General features: G+C 38.9%; 1 protein-coding gene across 1 annotated transcript in view; it reads left to right on the top strand.

The window, feature by feature from the left end:
- Positions 1-13717, top strand: part of LOC149445369 (L-gulonolactone oxidase-like) — a 140120-nt gene that overhangs the window by 13656 nt on the left and 112747 nt on the right. The window lies entirely within an intron of this gene.

Raw genomic sequence — 13717 nt, 5'->3', positions numbered from 1 at the left:
TAGATGGAGGGGAGGAGCCTACTTATTACCTATGAGAGTCAGTGCCATCTAGTGGCCATGTTTGTGGTATTATCTGCATTCACGCTTTCGATCTGTAGGGAATTTAGCCTGAGAACATTCGATTTTTCCCATTTTTTCGCACAGAACATTTAATTTCGATGGACAAACTGCTTTGCAATTTACTGTAAAGCGCTGAGCAAACTGTTGGCGCTATATAAATCCTAAATAATAATAATTTTATTTATAAATGTGACTGTGGAAAATTTCACATAATGGCCACTAGATGGAGGGGAGGAGCATACTTATTACCTATGACAGTCAGTGCCATCTAGTGGCCATGTTGTGGTATTTTCCGCATTCACGCTTTCGATCTGCAGGGAATTTAGTCTGAGAACATTGACATGTAATTTCGATGGACAAACTGCTATGCAATTTTTTTTATAAATGTGACTGTGGAAAATTTTGCATTATGGCCACTAGATGGAGGGGAGGAGCCTACTTATTACCTATGACGGTCAGTGCCATCTAGTGGGCATACTGTGGTATTTTCTGCATTCACACTTTTGATCTGCAGGGAATTTAGCCTGAGAACATTCGATTTTCCAGTTTTTTCGCACAGAACATGTAATTTCGATGGACAAACTGCTGTGCAATCACATAAAGTTTGACAGTGGAAAATTTCACATAATGGCCACTTGATGGAGGGGAGGAGCATACTTATTACCTATGACAGTCAGTGCCATTTGGTGGCCATACTGTGGTATTTTCCCCATCCACACTTTCGATCTGCAGGGAATACAATCTGAAAACATTTGATTTTGCAACTTTCGCACAGAGTACACAGTTTCAATGGACAAACAGCTATGCTATTTTTTTTTTAATAAATGCGCGACTTTGGAAAATTACACATTATGGCCACTAGATGGAGCTGATGAGCATACTTATTACCTATGACAGTCAGTGCCGTCTAGTGGCCATACTGTGGTATTTTCCCCATCCACACTTTCGATCTGCAGGGAATAAATCTGAAAACATTTGATTTTGCAACTTTTGCACAGAGCACACAGTTTCAATGGACAAACAGTTATGCTATTTTTTTTTTAATAAATGCACAACTTTGGAAAATTACGCATTATGGCCACTAGATTTTATTACCTATGACAGTCAGTGCCATCTAGTGGCCATATTGTGGTATTTTCTGCATTCACGCTTTCGATCTCCAGGTAATGTAGCCTGAGAACATTCAATTTTTTTCCCTTTTCAACAGAACATATCATTTCGATGGACAAACAGCTATGCAATTTTTTTTTTTATAAATGTGTGACTGTAGAAAATTTTGCATTATGGTCACGAGATGGAGGGGAGGAGCCTACTTATTATCTGAGAGTCACTGCCATCTAGTGGCCATGTTTGTGGTATTTTCCGCATTCGCACTTTCGATCTGCAGGGAATACAACCTGAAAACTTGATTTTGCATACTTCACACAGAACACATAGTTTCAATGAACAAACAGCTATGCTATATATATATATATATATATATATATTTTTTTTTTTAAATAAATGTGTGACTACGGAAAATATCGCATTACGGCCATAAGATGGACCTAAGGAGCATATCTAATATCTGAGACAGTCATTGCTATCTAGTGGCCGTAATGTGGTATTTTCCGTGTTCACATATTCGATCTGCAGGGAATATAGCCTGAGAACATTCAGTTCTTCCCTTTTCATACTTTTGATGGACAAACAGCCATGCAAATTGTTTTTTATAAATATGTGACTGTTTAAAATTTTGCATTATGGCCACTAGATGGAGCTGAGGAGCATGCATATTACCTATAACAGGCAGTGCCATCTAGTGGTTGTAATGTGGTATTTTTTTGCGTTCACATATTCGATCTGCAGGGAATATAGCTTGAGCACATTCAATTTTTCCATTTTCACAAATTTGATGGACAAACAGCCGTGCAATTTTTTTTAATAAATGTGTGACTGTGAAAAATGTTGCATTGTGGTCACTAGATAGAGTTAAGGAGCATACCCATCAGTGGTTCATATAGTGAACTCGGTGTAGAGCTATTCACCCTGAGATCATCACAGAGGACAAGGGAGCACTCTTTATGTCTGGAGGAAAAGAGATTTAAACTCCAAATATGGAAAGGTTTCTTCACAGTAAGAGCTGTGAGAATGTGGAATAGACTCCCTCAAGAGTTGGTTCTGGCCAGCTCAGTGGATTGCTTTAAAAAAAGTCCTGGATTCTTTCTTGGATACACAGAATATAACTGGATATAACATTTATAGGTAAAGTTGATCCAGGGAATATCTGATTGCCTCTCGGGGATCAGGATGGAATTTTTTCCCCAGCAGGAGCAAATTGGATCATGCTTTGATGGGTTTTTTGCCTTCCTCTGGATCAACTGTGGGTATAGGATCATAACTTTTTTTTTTTTTCGGTTGAACTGGATAGACTTTTGTCTTTTGTTCAGCCAGACTAACTATATAACCTATAATCTGCGACAGTCAGCGCCACCTACTGGCCATAATGTGGTATTTTTTGGGTTCACACATTCAATCTGTGAGGAATATAGCCTGAAAACATTTGATTTTCCCCTTTTCTCACAGAACATGCAATTTGATGGACAAACAGCTTTGCAGATTTTTTTTTTATATACATATATATGGGTGACTGTGAAAAAATTTGCATTATGGCCACTAGATGGAGCTGAGGAGAATATCTATTATCTGTGACAGTTAGTGCCATCTACTGGCCATAATGTGTTATTTTCCTGGTTCACACATTCAATCTGCGGAGAATATAGCCTGAAAACATAAAATTTTTTCCCTTTTCGCACAGAAAATGCAATTTGATGGACAAACAGCTTTGCAGATCTTTTTTTAATAAATGTGTGACTGTGAAATAATTAGCATTATGGCCGCTAAATGGAGCTGAGGAGCATACCTATTATCTGCGAGAGTTAGTGCCATCTACTGGCCATAATGTGGTATTTTCCGGGTTCACACATTCAATCTGCGAGGAATATGGCCTGAAAACATTTAATTTTTTTCCTTTTTGCAGAGAACATGCAATTTGATGGACAAACAGCTGTGCAGATTTTTTTTCTATACATGTGTGACTGCATTATGGCCGCTAGATGGAGCTGAGGAGCATACCTATTATCTACAAGAGTTAGTGCCATCTACTGGCCATAATGTGGTATTTTCCTTGTTCACATATTCAATCTGCAGGGAATATAGCCTGAGAACATTCGATCTGGCCCCCTTTGCACAGATCATGCAGTTTTGATAGCCAAACTGCTATGCCAAGGCCTCTGGTATTTAGGAAATATTTGCTTATCCAGGAATTCAGCTTTAAATATCGACTTTATCATTGACTTTGGCAAAAGAAAATTTGCCGAAATGTCTTGAATGAAAACTCTCATTTTTATTATATATCGTATACATTGTATATTTCACAAATCTGAATATACTGTTCATCTTTATATATTTCAGGTACTTATATAGCGCCATAAATTTACGCAGCGCTTTACATATATATTGTACATTCACATCAGTCCCTAACCCTCAAGGGGCTTACAATCTAAGGGGTCTTTATTATGGGTTTGTCATTTCTCTTCGGTCTTGTTGTCGCTCCCGCTGTCCTCACTGACGCACTCTCTTCCCGCAATACAATCTACATGTCCTATCAGCCGAGGTCCACCCCGCATTAACCTGCACTCTCTGTCATACCTCCTTCCCTCCACCCTTCTGCTGACCTGACAACCCCGTTGTAATGACATCGCCGTCCCCAGTTACACATTGCCCTCCATCCCTCGAGGCAAAAATCCAGTTTGTGTTCACCACATACAATTTCCATCTTCTGATTTCCAATAAACGCATTTATAGTCACCTTGTATAGATCTTACATGGAAACAGAAATGGCCCCAGGTCAATTTTTATTTATTTATTTATTTATTTATTTATTTTTGTTTTAAAGTGACACTAAAATCTGTTAAAATAAAATAAATAAAAATTCCTATCCCAGTGTGTATTCCTCAGAAAAGTCCCTTTTGCTCTCAGCCTCCTCCAAATCTCCAAATTCCTTTTTTTTTGCTGCTTTCTTTTAGAGGGTGGCTATGGTCATTCTCTGTACTCCCACTGTATGTAGGAACATAGCCGCCCTTTCTTGCTCACTCCTGAGATGGATTGTGGACTGAGGGATTTGTAGTGTACATAAAGCGCACATGACCGCAACTAACGTGCACTGCTTGTTCCAAACAAACAGAAGTGAGAGGGGAAAGGTGGGGTTATGGAGCTCAAGGAGGCAGAAAACAAATACAGTAAGGTTTCCCAGAAACTCCAGGTTCACAATGGTGCGCTGCGTTTTGGGTGTATGAGCAGTTTACATGTGTTTTACACACATTTTTAGCTACAGTCTCAAATGAGGTTTAATGTGATAAATGTAAGGTTCTGCACTTGGGGGCTAAGAATATGCATGCATCATACATACTAGGGGGGTACAACTGGGGGGGTCAATGGTGGAGAAGGATCTGGGGGTTCTGGTAGATCACAAGCGTAATAATGGCATGCAATGCCAAGCTGCGGGTTCTAAAGCGAGCAAAATCCTCTCTTGGATTCAAAGAGGTATAGACTCCAGAGAGAGAGATATAATTTCCCCCGGTACAAATCATTAGTAACACCTCATCTGGAATATGCAGTTCAGTTTTGGGCACCAATTCACAAAAAGAACATTGGGGAACTGGAGAAAGTACAGAGAAGGGCAACTAAACTGATAAGAGGTATGGAGGAGCTCAGCTATGAGGAAAGATTAGAGGAACTGAATGTATTCTCTGCTGAGAAGAGGAGATTAAGGGGGGATATGATCACCATGTATAATACATAAGGGGGGATATGATCTCCATGTATAATACATAAGGGGGGATATGATCTCCATGTATAATACATAAGGGGGATATGATCTCCATGTATAATACATAAGGAGGGGATATGATCTCCATGTATAATACATAAGGGGGGATATGATCTCCATGTATAATACATAAGGGGGATATGATCTCCATGTATAATACATAAGGGGGATATGATCTCCATGTATAATACATAAGGGGGGATATGATCTCCATGTATAATACATAAGGGGGGATATGATCTCCATGTATAATACATAAGGGGAATATGATCTCCATGTATAATACATAAGGGGGGATATGATCACCATGTATAATACATAAGGGGGATATGATCTCCATGTATAATACATAAGGGGGGATATGATCTCCATGTATAATACATAAGGGGGATATGATCTCCATGTATAATACATAAGGGGGGATATGATCTCCATGTATAATACATAAGGGGGGGATATGATCTCCATGTATAATACATAAGGGGGGATATGATCTCCATGTATAATACATAAGGGGGGATATGATCTCCATGTATAATACATAAGGGGGGATATGATCTCCATGTATAATACATAAGGGGGGGTATGATCTCCATGTATAATACATAAGGGGGATATGATCTCCATGTATAATACATAAGGGGGGATATGATCACCATGTATAATACATAAGGGGGGATATGATCTCCATGTATAATACATAAGGGGGGATATGATCTCCATGTATAATACATAAGGGGGGATATGATCACCATGTATGATACATAAGGGGGGATATGATCTCCATGTATAATACATAAGGGGGGGATATGATCACCATGTATAATACATAAGGGGGGATATGATCACCATGTATAATACATAAGGGGGGATATGATCACCATGTATAATACATAAGGGGGGGATATGATCTCCATGTATAATACATAAGGGGGGATATGATCAACATGTATAATACATAAGGGGGATATGATCTTCATGTATAATACATAAGGGGGGATATGATCACCATGTATAATACATAAGGGGGGATATGATCACCATGTATAATACATAAGGGGGGATATGATCACCATGTATAATACATAAGGGGGGATATGATCACCATGTATAATACATAAGGGGGGATATGATCTCCATGTATAATACATAAGGGGGGGATATGATCTCCATGTATAATACATAAGGGGGGATATGCTCAACATGTATAATACATAAGGGGGGATATGATCACCATGTATAATACATGAGGGGGGATATGATCTCCATGTATAATACATAAGGGGGGATATGATCACCATGTATAATACATAAGGGGGGATATGATCACCATGTATAATACATAAGGGGGGATATGATCACCATGTATAATACATAAGGGGGGATATGATCTCCATGTAGAATACATAAGGGGGGATATGATATCCATTTATAATACATAAGGGGGATATGATCTCCATGTATAATACATAAGGGGGGATATGATCACCATGTATAATACATAAGGGGGGATATGATCTCCATGTATAATACATAAGGGGGATATGATATCCATGTATAATACATAAGGGGGGATATGATATCCATTTATAATACATAAGGGGGGATATGATCACCATGTATAATACATAAGGGGGGATATGATCACCATGTATAATACATAAGGGGGGATATGATCTCCATGTATAATACATAAGGGGGATATGATCTCCATGTATAATACATAAGGGGGGATGTGATCTCCATGTATAATACATAAGGGGGGATATGATCTCCAGGTATAATACATAAGGGGATATGATCTCCATGTATAATACATAAGGGGGATATGATCTCCATGTATAATACATAAGGGGGGATATGATCTCCATGTATAATACATAAGGGGGGATATGATCTCCATGTATAATACATAAAGGGGGATATGATCTCCATGTATAATACATAAGGGGGGATATGATCTCCATGTATAATATATAAGGGGGGATATGATCTCCATGTATAATACATAAGGGGGGATATGATCTCCATGTATAATACATAAGGGGGATATGATCTCCATGTATAATACATAAGGGGGGATATGATCTCCATGTATAATACATAAGGGGGGATATGATCACCATGTATAATACATAAGGTTTCTTCACAGTGAGAGCTGTGAAAATGTGGAATAGACTCCCTCAAGAGTTGGTTCTGGCCAGCTCAGTGGATTGCTTTAAAAAAGTCCTGGATTCTTTCTTGGATACACAGAATATAACTGGATATAACATTTATAGGTAAAGTTGATCCAGGGAATATCCGATTGCCTCTCGGGGGATCAGGAAGGAATTTTTTCCCCGCAGGAGCAAATTGGATCATGCTTTGCTGGGTTTTTTTGCCTTCCTCTGGATCAACTGTGGGTATAGGATTATAACTTTTTTTTTTTTAACTGGATGGACTTTTGTCTTTTTTTCAGCCAGACTAACTATGTAATAAAATATACTATAATAATAACAATAATATAAATACATAATAATAATAAAAACAATCATAATACAAAAATAATAATACAGAGGCTCACAAAACCAGCTTTATCATGACATAAAACATGGCAAGCTTCAGTGCTCTCCTCCAGCCCTTTTTAGACTTTCAGAATAGTGCCAAAAAATAACATTAAAACAAGAGAAAAATGTATATCCAGGAACATGGCCAGTGAAAGAGAAAGGCTGAAAGCTTCTATTAATGAGGGCTGCGTCTCAAGAACAGCAACTTCAAACTTCAACGCTTGATAAGTGCAGTCTGGATTCACAGAGAGGATAATCAGCTCTGAGACCTCATGTGACTCGGAGGGTTTTACTTTCTAAAAGTGTAAGATTGTCTCCTAAACTTTATAACTTCATTTAACCACTTGACCCCCAGGCCCAGCCCAATTCTGACACTTCTCTGAAAATCAGCATTTTTCACTAGATAATTACGTTTATATATATCTATATATATATATATATATCTATATATATATGGATATATATATATAGATATATATATCTCTATATATATGGATATATATATATATATATAGATATATATATAAAACTCTTTTTTTTTATATTTATTTTATTATTTTATTTATTTAATTTATTTATATTATTTTATTTTATTTATTTGATGTATTTTAATTATTTTATTTATTTTATTTATTTTATTTATTTTTATTATTTTATTTATTTTATGTATTTTTATTATTTTATTTATTTTTATTATTTTATTTTTATTAAGCAGAGGCCCTGGAGAATAAAATGGTTGCTGGATTTTTTTTTATGTCACATTATATTTGCGCAGTGGTTTATTAAATGCAAATTTTCAGTAAAAAACACACTTTTCAGTGCGATAGAATACCTAATTTTGTTGGTAAAATATAAGAGATGATGTTACTCCGAGTAAATAGATACCTAACAAGTCACACTTTAAAATTACGTACGCTCGTGGAATGGCAAGGTAATGGAACTACGGTACCTAAAAATCTCCAATGGCGATGCTTTAAAAGCCTTTACAGGTAACCATTTTCGAGTCACACAGGAAGTGCGGTGATAGAATTATTGCTCTCGCTCTGACGGTCGCGTTCATACCTCACAGGTGTAGTGCGATTACCATTTACATAGGAGCGCAGGACGTGCGTGTTCTCCATTTGTGTGTGAGCATGGGGCGACAGGGGTGCTTTCATTTTTTTTTTGTTTAAATTTCTTTTTTTACTCCATACATTTTTTTATCAACTTTATTGCTGTCGTGAGGGATGAACACAACATGCTTTCCATGGGCCATGACAGGTCCTCTTTATGTAGAAATCTGGGGTTTATGAGACCCCATATCTCTCCCCTGGTCTCCAAAGCATCTGAATAAACTGAGATCGGTTTGATTGGCTGCTTTACAACGGCTGAGAAACAAAAGACCAAAACCTGAAGTGATGAAATCCTCCTTCGTTCTGGTTTGTGTTGTCACAGCGGGGGAAGGAACAACGTTGATTCCTCTCTCTGTGCGAGGCAGCTGATGCAGCCTGTCCCGATCCCAGGAGGCAACCCCTTCTGCTGCCTGTAAATGTTATAGAGCGGCTGTGCTAGGACTTTGGCAACCCATAGTGCTCTGGGAATCCTTTGTCATGTACAAGGATTGAATATAGATGTTAACCACTTCAATAACGGGCACTTATACCCCCTTCCAGGCCAGGCCAATTTTCAGCTTTTAGCGCTGTCACACTTTGAATGACAATTGTACGGTCATGCAACATGAAATTTGTATCATTTTGTTCACACAAATAGAGCTTTCTTTTGGTGATATTTAATCATCACTGAGTTTTTTTATTTTAAAAATAAAACAAAATTTTGCTAAATAAAACAAAAAAACTTTTGAAAAAAAAAAGCATTTTTCTTCATTTCTGTTATAAAATTTTGCAAATAAATAACATTTCTTCATAAATTTAGTTCAAAATGTATTCTGCTACATTTCTTTGGTGAAAATATTAATAATTTAATTTGTATTTTTTTTAATGTTTCTATTTTTTTAATTAAATGTTTTCTTTTTTTTTTACTATTTTATTTTTCAGCACACTGTGACCAAAGTAATACAATGTTACCATAGTAACACTGAACTACTCTGGGCAAGTGATCAGGATTTTTTTTTTTTTAACATATTATGATTGCTAATACCAATCTATTTAATTGATATTTGCAATCATTGTTACTGAATGAAACTGATTAATTCGGTCTTTTGTTGTGATTAGCTGTGATTGGGCAAAGCTGATCACATGATACAGATGGGCTGTGATTGGCCCTGTCTGTATCATGTGACTGCCTTGCCCAGTCACAGCTAACAAAACAATTGTATACAATGAATGGCATGACAGGAAGCCATCCATTGTATACAATCGACATGTGATCTGCCGTGATTGGTCACAGCGGTCACATGACACTGGCAACGGGGCGGTGTAGTCATATGTCATTGGCTGTGCCCTGTGGACACAGCTGGTGACAGATTGCGCCACTCCTCGGCCGTGTGAGTGGCTCGTTTTGACAGGACGTCATATGACGCCCAGTCACAATGGCAAGTGTCCTCACAACTTACAGGTCTTAGAAGATCTGATATACTATCACCTTCCTGCCTGGCCTATAGCAGATTGATGGCCGGGCGGGAAGGTGATAATATATCAGATCTTCTAAGACCTGTACGTTGTGAGGTGGGGCCTCCATGGATCGGACTTGTTTTTCCAGCACATCCCCCAGATGCTTGGTTGGATTGAGATCTGGAGGATAAGGAGGACAAGTCAACACCTCAAACCCGTTATGTTCCTCAAACCATTCTTGAACCATTTTTGCAAAGTGTCAGGACACATTGTCCTGCAGAAAGAGGCCACTGCCAGCAGGGAATACCGTTTCCATGAAGGGGTGTACTTGGTCACCAATAATGTTTAGGTAGGTGGTACATGTCAAGTATATCACATGTATGGTAGGACCCATGGATTCCCAGCAGAACATTGTCCAAAGCATCTCACTGCCTCCACCGACTTCCCATATTGCATCCTGGTGCCGTTTCTTCCCCAGGTAGGTGACGCACACACACCCGGCCATCCACATGACGTAAAAGAAACCGTAATACATCAGACCGGGTCACCTTCTTCCATTGCTCCGTGGTCCAATTCTGATTTCCACATGTCCATTGTAGGCACTTTTGGCTGTAGACATGGGACAGCATGGACATCCTGGCCAGTCTACAGCTACACAGCCCCATACACAAACTGCAATGCCCATTATTTCTGCTTTCAACTCATCAACTTCAGAGACAACATGTTCACTTGCTGCTTAATATATCCCACCCACATTCAGGTGCCATTGTAATGAGATAATCAATGCAGTTGACTTAACCTGTCAGTAGCAGGGGCAGACTGACCATTTGGAAACTCAGGCACTGCCCGAGGGCCCGGGGTCAGTAGGGGGCCCCATGAGATGCCCCTGGTACCTTTTTCATAGGCTTATTTGAGTTTGAGCAAGGACACAGGGGCCCCATGATCCCCTATTGCCCAGGGGCCCCATGAGTTGCCAGTCTGCCCCTGGTCAGTAGTCATCAAATTATGACTGATTGCTGCTGAAAACCATAATAACTTCCTTTTAACAAAACAAAAAATTATATTTAAAAAAACAGCATCCCTTTTACATGTGGAGGGGAAGATGGTAAAAGCCGAACAGAGATGTCATTGGAATATATTACAGATGCGGACTGCGGCATGACACTTGCAGCGCCATTGACCTTTGACCCTGGAACAGGGCGCCGCGCATCTCCCAGCAGCTCTTGGGAATGACATTGAAAGTGGGGGAGGGGTGAGGCTTTGGATAGTAGAAGGAAATACACATTCTAGAATTGCAGTGAATACGCTGTAGTCCCTTGCTGACTAAACAGCAAACCCCGGTGGGCGGCTTCGGGGCGAGGTGATAGATTGGGCTGAATTAGGCAATGTCAGGGGTCCTAATTTTTAAAATCGACTCCATCTTTATTGCCTCACGCACCACTGAAGCCACAAATGGAAAAGTAATTCATTTCTATACTCTTGGGCTTCTTGGCGCCTTCCACCTTGAACCTAAGTAGATTCTCACAGCGGAGCTGTTGGCTCTCTAGATTCTATTCAACCGCATATCTGTGCAAGGCAGTCCTGGCCTAAAGATGCGCCGTCTCTTTAAAATTCAGCCAGCGCTAGGTCATGTGATGCAACTTTATAAATAAAAGTTTCAACTATGAAAATCCCAACCAGCTGCAGTTCTTTAATAAGATCAAATTATACCCTGATATGAAAAAAAAAAAAAAAAACCTAACAAATCATAAAATAAAATAAAATAAAATAAATTGCGTAAATTGACAGCGCTATATAATTAACTGAAACAAATAAAATATGAAAATGTTTAAAAAAAAAATAAATCAAAAATAAAAATAATATTACAAGCAGTGTTAGTAATCATATACAATAATTAAAAAACAGAAAACATGCAGACAAAAAAAAAAAATCAGTATATAATAAGGGCTGATGTACACTGCAGCTAATAAACTCACGTTTAGGAGCTGTTCAGCGTTTTTTTCTTTAGCCCCTGAACTCACCCTAATGTTTTCCTATGTGTCCATGTACACATCTTCGTTTACAGTCGTTTACAGGCATTTGAGTTTACAGTCGTATTTTTGAACGCAACAAACTTGTGTTCAGACGTCGATTTTATCAGTGTTTCAAATGCAAAATGCTTTTAAACGCGTCTAAGCATGGCAAATCGTGTTTATAAGCTTTTTTTTAACTCTTCCAGTTCCCGATGCTGTCCAGAGCCTTTTTTCATCATGAAAAATGCATTCAAAGCGTTTTCAAGGTGCTCAGATGAACAAAACACTGAACACAGGATGTTCCTACCATACTTGTTACACATTGCAATGACCAATTCACACCTCAAACCTCTCCCACCCTTGGAAACAAAAGATATGTACGTGTATGTATATACGTGTTACCTCACCTGGTGACACCAACCCTAGGTACGCCTCTGCACCCACCCCTCCATACAGGAGAATAGAGGTTCACCTGAAAAATGGGCAGGGGGGCCCGATCTGAACATTTGTGTGAAAAGGGGCTTTTATCTCACCCAGTGTGCAGCATATATCCCCAATCACAATATTTACTTTTTTATCTCCCAAACAATGTACAAATAGGAGGTTTAGTTATTAAAACACACACATATATATATATATATATATATATATATATATATAAAATTATTTAGTTTTTTTTATACATTTTATATAAAATTACTTAGTTTTTTATACATTTTATATAAAATTATTTAGATATAAAAAAACCCTCCCTCTTAGATTGTAAACTGTAATGAGCCGGGCCCTCTGAATCCTCCTGTATTCATTTGTATTGTAATTGTACTGTCTGCCCTCATGTTGTAAAGCGCTGTGTAAACTGTTGGCGCTATATAAATCCTGAATAATAAAAATAATAATAAAAAAAAATTTAAATCATGTGAATGGCTCAGGCGTTTGCATATAATAATCCCCATAATTTGACTAATACGTTTCTTACTCTAGTATCCAGCTCCACCTAGTGGTCATAATGTGGTTTTTTCCTGTGTGCGGTCTTTTAGGAAAATACATCTTTGTAGACTCTAGATGGAGCTGACAATCATAGGTGAAATGGCAACCCAGCAGCAGTCCAAAATCCAAGGATCCTTCCATACTGCAGTGAAGGATCCTTGCTCACTGTGTGGAAGCAGTGGTCTCTCTGTAGAGGTCTGAACACCCCTTCCCCCTCATCACAGCTACAGGTCTCCTAACAGGAAGCATGAGCTTTGATATTTTAGAATAGGCGTAAAAATGCGAAAGCGTGAACGCATCGTTAGGGAAAAAATGTATCACGTTGGCGAGATGGACGCATTGCTTTGGCGTTGTTTAATGTGCCAGGCATGCACATGCCCAGGAGCGGACTGACCATTTGGAAACACGGGCACTGCCCGAGGGCCCGGGGTCAGTAGGGGGCCCCATGAGATGCCCCTGGTACCTTTTTCATAGGCTTTTTTGAGTTTGGGCAAGGACACAGGGGCCCCATGATCCCCTATTGCCGGGGGGCCCCATGAGTTGTCAGTCCGCCCCTGCACATGCCTTTCTAAGTGTCTGCACACAGTACTCCCATCCAGGGGCGGACTGACCATTTGGAAACTTGGGCATGGCCCGGGGTCAGTAGGGGGCCCCATGAGATGCAGAAAAAAGAAGTTTGTGAAAAGAGATTCA

This window comes from Staurois parvus, unplaced genomic scaffold (assembly GCF_062004578.1).
Source record: "Staurois parvus isolate SC_StPar_1 unplaced genomic scaffold, SC_StPar_1.0 ptg000723l, whole genome shotgun sequence".
In the NCBI taxonomy this organism is placed as follows: domain Eukaryota; kingdom Metazoa; phylum Chordata; class Amphibia; order Anura; family Ranidae; genus Staurois; species Staurois parvus.
The sequence above is the reverse complement of the archived record's forward strand: the minus strand, read 5'-3'. Positions and strand labels throughout refer to the sequence as shown.